An 11509-nucleotide genomic window follows, 5' to 3' on the forward strand; every position below is an offset into this window, starting at 1 on the left:
TTGCCACAACACCCGAGAGATTACCAATAAAGTGCTGCTTCACAGAGCAAGCACCTCCCCTGAGTCCACCCCTATAAATTTTGTTCGTGCCCACACCCGGGCGCGAATTCTCTGGCCCCTTTCTCTCAGACCAATGAACCTCGCCTGGGAGCATTCCCAAATAAAGCTTGCTTAAGCTCTCCTCCATCTTTGGTGCCATTCCTAACATTCTGTGCCAAAACTCGGGTGGGGTACACAGCCCCACATATTACCACCGGGCCACCCCTCCAGACCGGGGACCTCTGCTCACCCACCCAACCCGGCAGAATTGGGGTAAGTCCCTCCTTCGTTCCCCTTGACCCACGGGGTCCCTACCCACCAGACTCCCTGTCCTTAACCGCAGCTGCGTCAGGGCCTCCTCCATCCACCCTCCGAGCCTTGGGCAATTGTGGAGACGTCCCAACCGACTGACTGCTCCCCGATCTGCCGTGACCAGAGACGTATCTCTCTATCTCTGTTCTCCTGGGGATAGGCCAGATGTCATGGGGACTTCAGAATCCAAACCAGATCTTAAGACACCCCTGGAGTGTCTCCTGGCCAACTTTTCAACACTCGGCATTTTTCAAGATCTCCGCTGCAGGCGGCTCATATTTTATTCCACCGAGGCCTGGCCACAGTACCCTCTAGACATTCAATCTAAATGGCCTGCTGAAGGGACTTTCGATTTCAACATCCTCCACGATTTAGATAACTAATGCCTCAGGATGATGAAATGGTCCGAGGTCTCCTATGTCCAGGCCTTCTGGTATTTACGCTCCTGCCCTTCCCTCTGCTTCGATTGTTCCACTTCCTAGGTGCTTCTTTCCCAACAGACATCTCCTACATCCAAGCCACTAATTTGCTTTGACGATGACCCCTCTCCACTAACCGACCCACCCGAACTCTCGCCTCTCCCCACTCCAGAGCTCCTCTCCAATCCCCACCCTTCCCTGGACTGGCCCCTCTCCCTCCTGAACCCACGCCAGTGACCCACAACGCTCCCCCGCTTCCCCCAGCAGCCTCCCCATTGGCTTCCCCTTCCCCCGTTTCCTCCCCCTCCACCTCTCTCTCCTCGCCCCTCTGCTAGCCAATCAGCTCACACACCCGCTCTCACCAACAGGACTCCCAAGACCCAAACCTCTGTCCCTTAAGAGTTTGGCCAGAGCGGAAGGATTAGTTAGGGTTCATGTTCCCTTTGCCCTCCAAGATCTCTCTCAAATAGAAAAGCGATTCGGCTCCTTTTCTGCCGACTCCTCCCACTACCTCAAAGAATTTCGCTACCTCTCTCAAGCTTACCATCTAACCTGGCACGACATCTTTGTGATCCTAGCTTCTACTCTGACCCCCGATGAGAGGGAACGAATTCAAAATGCTGCCCGAAACCACGCCGATCGGGTCCACCTCACTGATAACTCTATGCTCGTCAGAGCCACTGTCGTTCCTGGCACCGATCTGGGCTGGAGTTATCAGGACGGCCAAGACGGTCGCCACAAATGCGATCTAATGATCCAATACCTCTTGGCTGGTATGCAGGCTGCCTCCCACAAGATTGTCAACTTCGAAAAGCTAAAAGAGATAACCCAAGAGCCCAATGAAACTCCAGCCGTTTATCTCAACCGCCTTACAGAGGCCATAACTCTGTGAACCCACTTGGACCCTGAGAGCCCCACAGGCGCAGCGGCCTTGGCCACCCACTTTATCACACAATCAGCTCCTGATATCAGAAATAAAACTTAAGAGGGCAGAGGACGGCCCCCAGACTCCCATCTGAGACCTGGTAAAAATGCCCTTTAAAGTCTATAATGCCCCTGAGGATTTGGCAGAATCCAGCCGACAGGCTCGGATGCAATGAAAGTTGGCCCTCCAAACCCAAGCCCTCATAGGCACCCTGTGGCCGGCCATCTCCCATGGACAACATCCATGGGACCCGCCGAAGGCAAACCCACCAGGGGCCTGCTTCAAGTGCGGAAAAGAGGGGCACTGGGCTCGCCAATGTCCCAATCCCCGGCCTCCTTCCAAGCCCAGCCTTGGCTGCGGGCTAACAGGCCATTGGAAGAGTGACTGCCCTATGACCGGCCCTCCCTCAGCGCCTCCACGCGGAGAGCGAACCGACCCGATGGCTCTACCACTCAAATTCCTGGGATTGGCTGACGACTGACGTCACCCGAACTCGATGACCACCATCACCCTCGCAGAGTCCAGGGTAATGCTACTGGTAGCGGGTAAGTCCATCTCATTCCTTGGGGACATGGGGGCTACCTATTCGGTCTTCCCTACATATTCTGGGCCAGTTTTTCCTTCCCAGATCTCGGTTATGGGCATCGATGGTAAGCCGTCCTTCCCGCTCCAGACCGGCCCTCTCTCATGTTACATCGAGAGGCTCCCTTTCACTCATTCTTTCTTAGTCATACCGTCCTACCTGGTTCCTCTGCTAGGTCGTGATGTTCTCTTCCAATTAGGGACCTCTCTCCAACTGGCCAGACTTGATCCTAAGGTCTCCTCCTCTCAACTGCTGCTATCCCTGCTCGTTCTGGCAGCGGAGCCCTCTACCTCCTCTCTTCCTCCTCCCATCTCCCCCAACCGGATAGACCGCAAGGTCTGTGATACATCAAAACCCATAATAGCGACACAGCCCCCCCCGCCCTAATCTGTCTTAAAGACCCCTCCAAGTTTCCAGCAGGCCCCAATTCCCCATTTCTGAAACTCATCTAAGGTGCTTACGACCTACTATCACCAGACTCTTAGATCAGGGGCTCCTCGTCCCCACGGACTCTCCCTGCAATTCCCCCATCCTGCCTGTCCACAAGGCCTCAGGAGATTACCACCTAGTCCAGGACTTCCGACTGATCAATGAGGTGATAATTCCCCTCCACCCAGTTGTGCCAAACCCGTACACGTTGCTCTCCCCTATGCCCCCGTCCAACACCCATTTTACAGTCCTCGATCTCAAAACCGCCTTCTTTATTATTCCCCTACACCCTGATTCCTACTTCCATTTTGCTTTCACCTGGACAGATCTGGATACCCAGGCTTCCCGCCACCTCACCTGGACGGTTCTTCCCCAGGGCTTCCGTGACAGCCCCCACCTCTTTGGACAGGCTCTGGCGCGGGACCTCGCTTCCTGCCCTCTCACCCCCAGTATCGTCCTCCAATACGGGGATGACCTCCCCCTCTGTAGCCCATCTCTCAGCCTCTCAAAACAGCATACTGCTGACCTCGTCAATTATCTCGGCTCTCGTGGCTATCGGGTCTCTCCAGCCAAGGCCCAACTGTCTACACCCTCAGTAACCTAGCTGGGAATCCACCTTACCCCCACAACAAAGAGCCTGACAGCCGACCACACCCAGGCCATCCACAACCTCCAACCTCCAGAGACAGCTGACAGGATTCTCTCCTTTCTGGGCCTGATAGGATTTTTCCGACACTGGATCCCTAACTTTGCTCTTCTTGCTAAACCCCTATATTTGGCTGCTAAAGAAACCCCCCAAGGACCCCTTACCTCTCCCTCCCAGAACTTACCCGTTCCCCCTGTAAGAGTCCCCGCATTTCTTGATTTAGAAAAAAAGAACCTCACAATTTCCAATGGCAGCCACCCAAATTTAACTAATGTTGCATTCCCTTGCAACTCATCCCTCGCTGTAAATACGCCAATGGGGGCCCCACCAGGCCTGTTCTTTTGGTGTAATGGCTCCCTTACAAAAGAGGTCAACTCTTCCTCCCCCTTCCCATGTATCCCCGTCACCCTTGTTCCACAACTCACATTATATGGCCAAGCCTAATTTCTCTCACTTACCACACAACTTGCTAGCCGAAAGAAAAGGGCCACCTTTCTCCCTATGGTTGCAGGCATTTCCCTCGCCTCCTCTCTCTTGTCGAGGCGGGCATCAGGGGATGAGCCCTAACACACAGTGTCTCAACATCCTGCGACCTAGAACAGAAACTCCAGCTAGACATCGAGGCCTCTGCTGCCTCTATCGCCTCCCTCCAGTGCCAGATCACCTCTGTAGCCCAAGTTGTCTTCCAAAGTCGACGCACCCTGGACCTTCTGACAGCCGACAGAGGAGGTACCTGCCTCTTCCTACAGGAAGAATGTTGCTACCACATCAACCAGTCAGGGGTCATTGAGGACAATGTGGATGCTCTCCGATGCTTAAAAGAAGAACTCCAACGCAGGCAGTGACAATCCATCTACCCCATCCCCGACTGGTGGAGGACCACCCTCTATACCTGGCTGACACCAATCCTAGGCCCCTTAATCCTTATCTGCATCCTATTCATGCTTGCCCCCTGTTTCCTCAGGTTTCTCCTCAGTTGCATACAAGACGTCTCTCGGGCGGTGGTGAATCAGATGCTCCTCCAGGCATATACCCTACTACCCACAGAACCCCCCGCTGCCGCCCTGCCCTAACCTACGGTCCGTTGGCTGCACGACTCCCTTCCGGTGCCCACGTAGAGCAGGAAGTAGCCAGAGACCAATCGTTGCCCATTACACCAAAGAACTTGAGATGTAAGGCCAGCAGGTCCGGGGAAGGGCCCAGAGAATAAGTCGGATCCCCGGCCAAGTAGGCTGATGCAACCGACACCCGACATTGCCACAACACTCTCCCCCTTCCCGAGGGGCGGAACTAACGGCTCTGAGGCTGATGCAACGGACACCTGACATTGCCACAACACCCGAGAGATTACCAATAAAGTGCTGCTTCACAGAGCAAGCACCTCCCCTGAGTCCACCCCTATAAATTTTGTTCGTGCCCACACCCGGACGCGAATTCTCTGGCCCCTTTCTCTCGGACCAATGAACCTCGCCTGGGAGCATTCCCAAATAAAGCTTGCTTAAGCTCTCCTTCATCTTTGGTGCCATTCCTAACATTCTGTGCCAAAACTCGGGTGGGGTACACAGCCCCACAAATTACCACGGGGCCACCCCTCCAGACCGGGGACCTCTGCTCACCCACCCAACCCGGCAGAATTGGGGTAAGTCCCTCCTTCGTTCCCCTTGACCCACGGGGTCCCTACCCACCAGACTCCCTGTCCTTAACCGCAGCTGCGTCAGGGCCTCCTCCATCCACCCTCCGAGCCTTGGGCAATTGTGGAGACGTCCCAACCGACTGACTGCTCCCCGATCTGCCGTGACCAGAGACGTATCTCTCTATCTCTGTTCTCCTGGGGATAGGCCAGATGTCATGGGGACTTCAGAATCCAAACCAGATCTTAAGACACCCCTGGAGTGTCTCCTGGCCAACTTTTCAACACTCGGCATTTTTCAAGATCTCCGCTGCAGGCGGCTCATATTTTATTCCACCGAGGCCTGGCCACAGTACCCTCTAGACATTCAATCTAAATGGCCTTCTGAAGGGACTTTCGATTTCAACATCCTCCACGATTTAGATAACTAATGCCTCAGGATGATTAAATGGTCTGAGGTCTCCTATGTCCAGGCCTTCTGGTATTTACGCTCCTGCCCTTCCCTCTGCTTCGATTGTTCCACTTCCTAGGTGCTTCTTTCCCAACAGACATCTCCTACATCCAAGGCACTAATTTGCTTTGACGATGAACCCTCTCCACTAACCGACCCACCCGAACTCTCGCCTCTCCCCACTCCAGAGCTCCTCTCCAATCCCCACCCTTCCCTGGACTGACCCCTCTCCCTCCTGAACCCACGCCAGTGACCCACAACGCTCCCCCGCTTCCCCCAGCAGCCTCCCCCTTGGCTTCCCCTTCCCCCGTTTCCTCCCCCTCCACCTCTCTCTCCTCGCCCCTCTGCTAGCCAATCAGCTCACACACCCGCTCTCACCAACAGGACTCCCAAGACCCAAACCTCTGTCCCTTAAGAGTTTGGCCAGAGCGGAAGGATTAGTTAGGGTTCATGTTCCCTTTGCCCTCCAAGATCTCTCTCAAATAGAAAAGCGATTCGGCTCCTTTTCTGCCGACTCCTCCCACTACCTCAAAGAATTTCGCTACCTCTCTCAAGCTTACCATCTAACCTGGCACGACATCTTTGTGATCCTAGCTTCTACTCTGACCCCCAATGAGAGGGAACGAATTCAAACGGCTGCTCGAAACCGTGCAGATCGCGTAACCTCAATGATAACTCTATGCCCCTCACAGCCACCGCCATTCCTGGCACTGATCCCGGCTGGAGTTATCAGGACGGCCAAGACGGTCGCCACAAATGCGATCTAATGATCCAATACCTCTTGGCTGGTATGCAGGCTGCCTCCCACAAGATTGTCAACTTCGAAAAGCTAAAAGAGATAACCCAAGAGCCCAATGAAACTCCAGCCGTTTATCTCAACCGCCTTACAGAGGCCATAACTCTGTGAACCCACTTGGACCCTGAGAGCCCCACAGGCGCAGCGGCCTTGGCCACCCACTTTATCACACAATCAGCTCCTGATATCAGAAATAAAACTTAAGAGGGCAGAGGACGGCCCCCAGACTCCCATCTGAGACCTGGTAAAAATGCCCTTTAAAGTCTATAATGCCCCTGAGGATTTGGCAGAATCCAGCCGACAGGCTCGGATGCAATGAAAGTTGGCCCTCCAAACCCAAGCCCTCATAGGCACCCTGTGGCCGGCCATCTCCCATGGACAACATCCATGGGACCCGCCGAAGGCAAACCCACCAGGGGCCTGCTTCAAGTGCGGAAAAGAGGGGCACTGGGCTCGCCAATGTCCCAATCCCCGGCCTCCTTCCAAGCCCAGCCTTGGCTGCGGGCTAACAGGCCATTGGAAGAGTGACTGCCCTATGACCGGCCCTCCCTCAGCGCCTCCACGCGGAGAGCGAACCGACCCGATGGCTCTACCACTCAAATTCCTGGGATTGGCTGACGACTGACGTCACCCGAACTCGATGACCACCATCACCCTCGCAGAGTCCAGGGTAATGCTACTGGTAGCGGGTAAGTCCATCTCATTCCTTGGGGACATGGGGGCTACCTATTCGGTCTTCCCTACATATTCTGGGCCAGTTTTTCCTTCCCAGATCTCGGTTATGGGCATCGATGGTAAGCCGTCCTTCCCGCTCCAGACCGGCCCTCTCTCATGTTACATCGAGAGGCTCCCTTTCACTCATTCTTTCTTAGTCATACCGTCCTACCTGGTTCCTCTGCTAGGTCGTGATGTTCTCTTCCAATTAGGGACCTCTCTCCAACTGGCCAGACTTGATCCTAAGGTCTCCTCCTCTCAACTGCTGCTATCCCTGCTCGTTCTGGCAGCAGAGCCCTCTACCTCCTCTCTTCCTCCTCCCATCTCCCCCAACCGGATAGACCGCAAGGTCTGTGATACATCAAAACCCATAATAGCGACACAGCCCCCCCCCGCCCTAATCTGTCTTAAAGACCCCTCCAAGTTTCCAGCAGGCCCCAATTCCCCATTTCTGAAACTCATCTAAGGTGCTTACGACCTACTATCACCAGACTCTTAGATCAGGGGCTCCTCGTCCCCACGGACTCTCCCTGCAATTCCCCCATCCTGCCTGTCCACAAGGCCTCAGGAGATTACCACCTAGTCCAGGACTTCCGACTGATCAATGAGGTGATAATTCCCCTCCACCCAGTTGTGCCAAACCCGTACACGTTGCTCTCCCCTATGCCCCCGTCCAACACCCATTTTACAGTCCTCGATCTCAAAACCGCCTTCTTTATTATTCCCCTACACCCTGATTCCTACTTCCATTTTGCTTTCACCTGGACAGATCTGGATACCCAGGCTTCCCACCACCTCACCTGGACGGTTCTTCCCCAGGGCTTCCGTGACAGCCCCCACCTCTTTGGACAGGCTCTGGCGCGGGACCTCGCTTCCTGCCCTCTCACCCCCAGTATCGTCCTCCAATACGGGGATGACCTCCCCCTCTGTAGCCCATCTCTCAGCCTCTCAAAACAGCATACTGCTGACCTCGTCAATTATCTCGGCTCTCGTGGCTATCGGGTCTCTCCAGCCAAGGCCCAACTGTCTACACCCTCAGTAACCTAGCTGGGAATCCACCTTACCCCCACAACAAAGAGCCTGACAGCCGACCACACCCAGGCCATCCACAACCTCCAACCTCCAGAGACAGCTGACAGGATTCTCTCCTTTCTGGGCCTGATAGGATTTTTCCGACACTGGATCCCTAACTTTGCTCTTCTTGCTAAACCCCTATATTTGGCTGCTAAAGAAACCCCCCAAGGACCCCTTACCTCTCCCTCCCAGAACTTACCCTTTCCCCCTGTAAGAGTCCCCGCATTTCTTGATTTAGAAAAAAAGAACCTCACAATTTCCAATGGCAGCCACCCAAATTTAACTAATGTTGCACTCCCTTGCAACTCATCCCTCGCTGTAAATACGCCAATGGGGGTCCCACCAGGCCTGTTCTTTTGGTGTAATGGCTCCCTTACAAAAGAGGTCAACTCTTCCTCCCCTTCCCATGTATCCCCGTCACCCTTGTTCCACAACTCACATTATATGGCCAAGCCTAATTTCTCTCACTTACCACACAACTTGCTAGCCGAAAGAAAAGGGCCACCTTTCTCCCTATGGTTGCAGGCATTTCCCTCGCCTCCTCTCTTTTGTCGAGGCGGGCATCAGGCGATGAGCCCTAACACACAGTGTCTCAACATCCTGCGACCTAGAACAGAAACTCCAGCTAGACATCGAGGCCTCTGCTGCCTCTATCGCCTCCCTCCAGTGCCAGATCACCTCTGTAGCCCAAGTTGTCTTCCAAAGTCGACGCACCCTGGACCTTCTGACAGCCGACAGAGGAGGTACCTGCCTCTTCCTACAGGAAGAATGTTGCTACCACATCAACCAGTCAGGGGTCATTGAGGACAATGTGGATGCTCTCCGATGCTTAAAAGAAGAACTCCAACGCAGGCAGCGACAATCCATCTACCCCATCCCCGACTGGTGGAGGACCACCCTCTATACCTGGCTGACACCAATCCTAGGCCCCTTAATCCTTATCTGCATCCTATTCATGCTTGCCCCTGTTTCCTCAGGTTTCTCCTCAGTTGCATACAAGACGTCTCTCGGGTGGTGGTGAATCAGATGCTCCTCCAGGCATATACCTTACTACCCACAGAACCCCCCGCTGCCGCCCTGCCCTAACCTACGGTCCGTTGGCTGCACGACTCCCTTCCGGTGCCCACGTAGAGCAGGAAGTAGCCAGAGACCAATCGTCGCCCATTACACCAAAGAACTTGAGATGTAAGGCCAGCAGGTCCGGGGAAGGGCCCAGAGAATAAGTCGGAACCCCCGCCAAGGAGGCTGATGCAACCGACACCCGACATTGCCACAACACTCTCCCCCTTCCCGAGGGGCGGAACTAACGGCTCTGAGGCTGATGCAACGGACACCTGACATTGCCACAACACCCGAGAGATTACCAATAAAGTGCTGCTTCACAGAGCAAGCACCTCCCCTGAGTCCACCCCTATAAATTTTGTTCGTGCCCACACCCAGGCGCGAATTCTCTGGCCCCTTTCTCTCGGACCAATGAACCTCGCCTGGGAGCATTCCCAAATAAAGCTTGCTTAAGCTCTCCTCCATCTTTGGTGCCATTCCTAACATTCTGTGCCAAAACTCGGGTGGGGTACACAGCCCCACAAATTACCACGGGGCCACCCCTCCAGACCGGGGACCTCTGCTCACCCACCCAACCCGGCAGAATTGGGGTAAGTCCCTCCTTCGTTCCCCTTGACCCACGGGGTCCCTACCCACCAGACTCCCTGTCCTTAACCGCAGCTGCGTCAGGGCCTCCTCCATCCACCCTCCGAGCCTTGGGCAATTGTGGAGACGTCCCAACCGACTGACTGCTCCCCGATCTGCCGTGACCAGAGACGTATCTCTCTATCTCTGTTCTCCTGGGGATAGGCCAGATGTCATGGGGACTTCAGAATCCAAACCAGATCTTAAGACACCCCTGGAGTGTCTCCTGGCCAACTTTTCAACACTCGGCATTTTTCAAGATCTCCGCTGCAGGCGGCTCATATTTTATTCCACCGAGGCCTGGCCACAGTACCCTCTAGACATTCAATCTAAATGGCCTGCTGAAGGGACTTTCGATTTCAACATCCTCCACGATTTAGATAACTAATGCCTCAGGATGATGAAATGGTCCGAGGTCTCCTATGTCCAGGCCTTCTGGTATTTACGCTCCTGCCCTTCCCTCTGCTTCGATTGTTCCACTTCCTAGGTGCTTCTTTCCCAACAGACATCTCCTACATCCAAGCCACTAATTTGCTTTGACGATGACCCCTCTCCACTAACCGACCCACCCGAACTCTCGCCTCTCCCCACTCCAGAGCTCCTCTCCAATCCCCACCCTTCCCTGGACTGGCCCCTCTCCCTCCTGAACCCACGCCAGTGACCCACAACGCTCCCCCGCTTCCCCCAGCAGCCTCCCCCTTGGCTTCCCCTTCCCCCGTTTCCTCCCCCTCCACCTCTCTCTCCTCGCCCCTCTGCTAGCCAATCAGCTCACACACCCGCTCTCACCAACAGGACTCCCAAGACCCAAACCTCTGTCCCTTAAGAGTTTGGCCAGAGCGGAAGGATTAGTTAGGGTTCATGTTCCCTTTGCCCTCCAAGATCTCTCTCAAATAGAAAAGCGATTCGGCTCCTTTTCTGCCGACTCCTCCCACTACCTCAAAGAATTTCGCTACCTCTCTCAAGCTTACCATCTAACCTGGCACGACATCTTTGTGATCCTAGCTTCTACTCTGACCCCCGATGAGAGGGAACGAATTCAAAATGCTGCCCGAAACCACGCCGATCGGGTCCACCTCACTGATAACTCTATGCTCGTCAGAGCCACTGTCGTTCCTGGCACCGATCTGGGCTGGAGTTATCAGGACGGCCAAGACGGTCGCCACAAATGCGATCTAATGATCCAATACCTCTTGGCTGGTATGCAGGCTGCCTCCCACAAGATTGTCAACTTCGAAAAGCTAAAAGAGATAACCCAAGAGCCCAATGAAACTCCAGCCGTTTATCTCAACCGCCTTACAGAGGCCATAACTCTGTGAACCCACTTGGACCCTGAGAGCCCCACAGGCGCAGCGGCCTTGGCCACCCACTTTATCACACAATCAGCTCCTGATATCAGAAATAAAACTTAAGAGGGCAGAGGACGGCCCCCAGACTCCCATCTGAGACCTGGTAAAAATGCCCTTTAAAGTCTATAATGCCCCTGAGGATTTGGCAGAATCCAGCCGACAGGCTCGGATGCAATGAAAGTTGGCCCTCCAAACCCAAGCCCTCATAGGCACCCTGTGGCCGGCCATCTCCCATGGACAACATCCATGGGACCCGCCGAAGGCAAACCCACCAGGGGCCTGCTTCAAGTGCGGAAAAGAGGGGCACTGGGCTCGCCAATGTCCCAATCCCCGGCCTCCTTCCAAGCCCAGCCTTGGCTGCGGGCTAACAGGCCATTGGAAGAGTGACTGCCCTATGACCGGCCCTCCCTCAGCGCCTCCACGCGGAGAGCGAACCGACCCGATGGCTCTACCACTCAA

Source organism: Lagenorhynchus albirostris, chromosome 1, assembly GCF_949774975.1.
Source record: "Lagenorhynchus albirostris chromosome 1, mLagAlb1.1, whole genome shotgun sequence".
NCBI lineage: Eukaryota > Metazoa > Chordata > Mammalia > Artiodactyla > Delphinidae > Lagenorhynchus > Lagenorhynchus albirostris.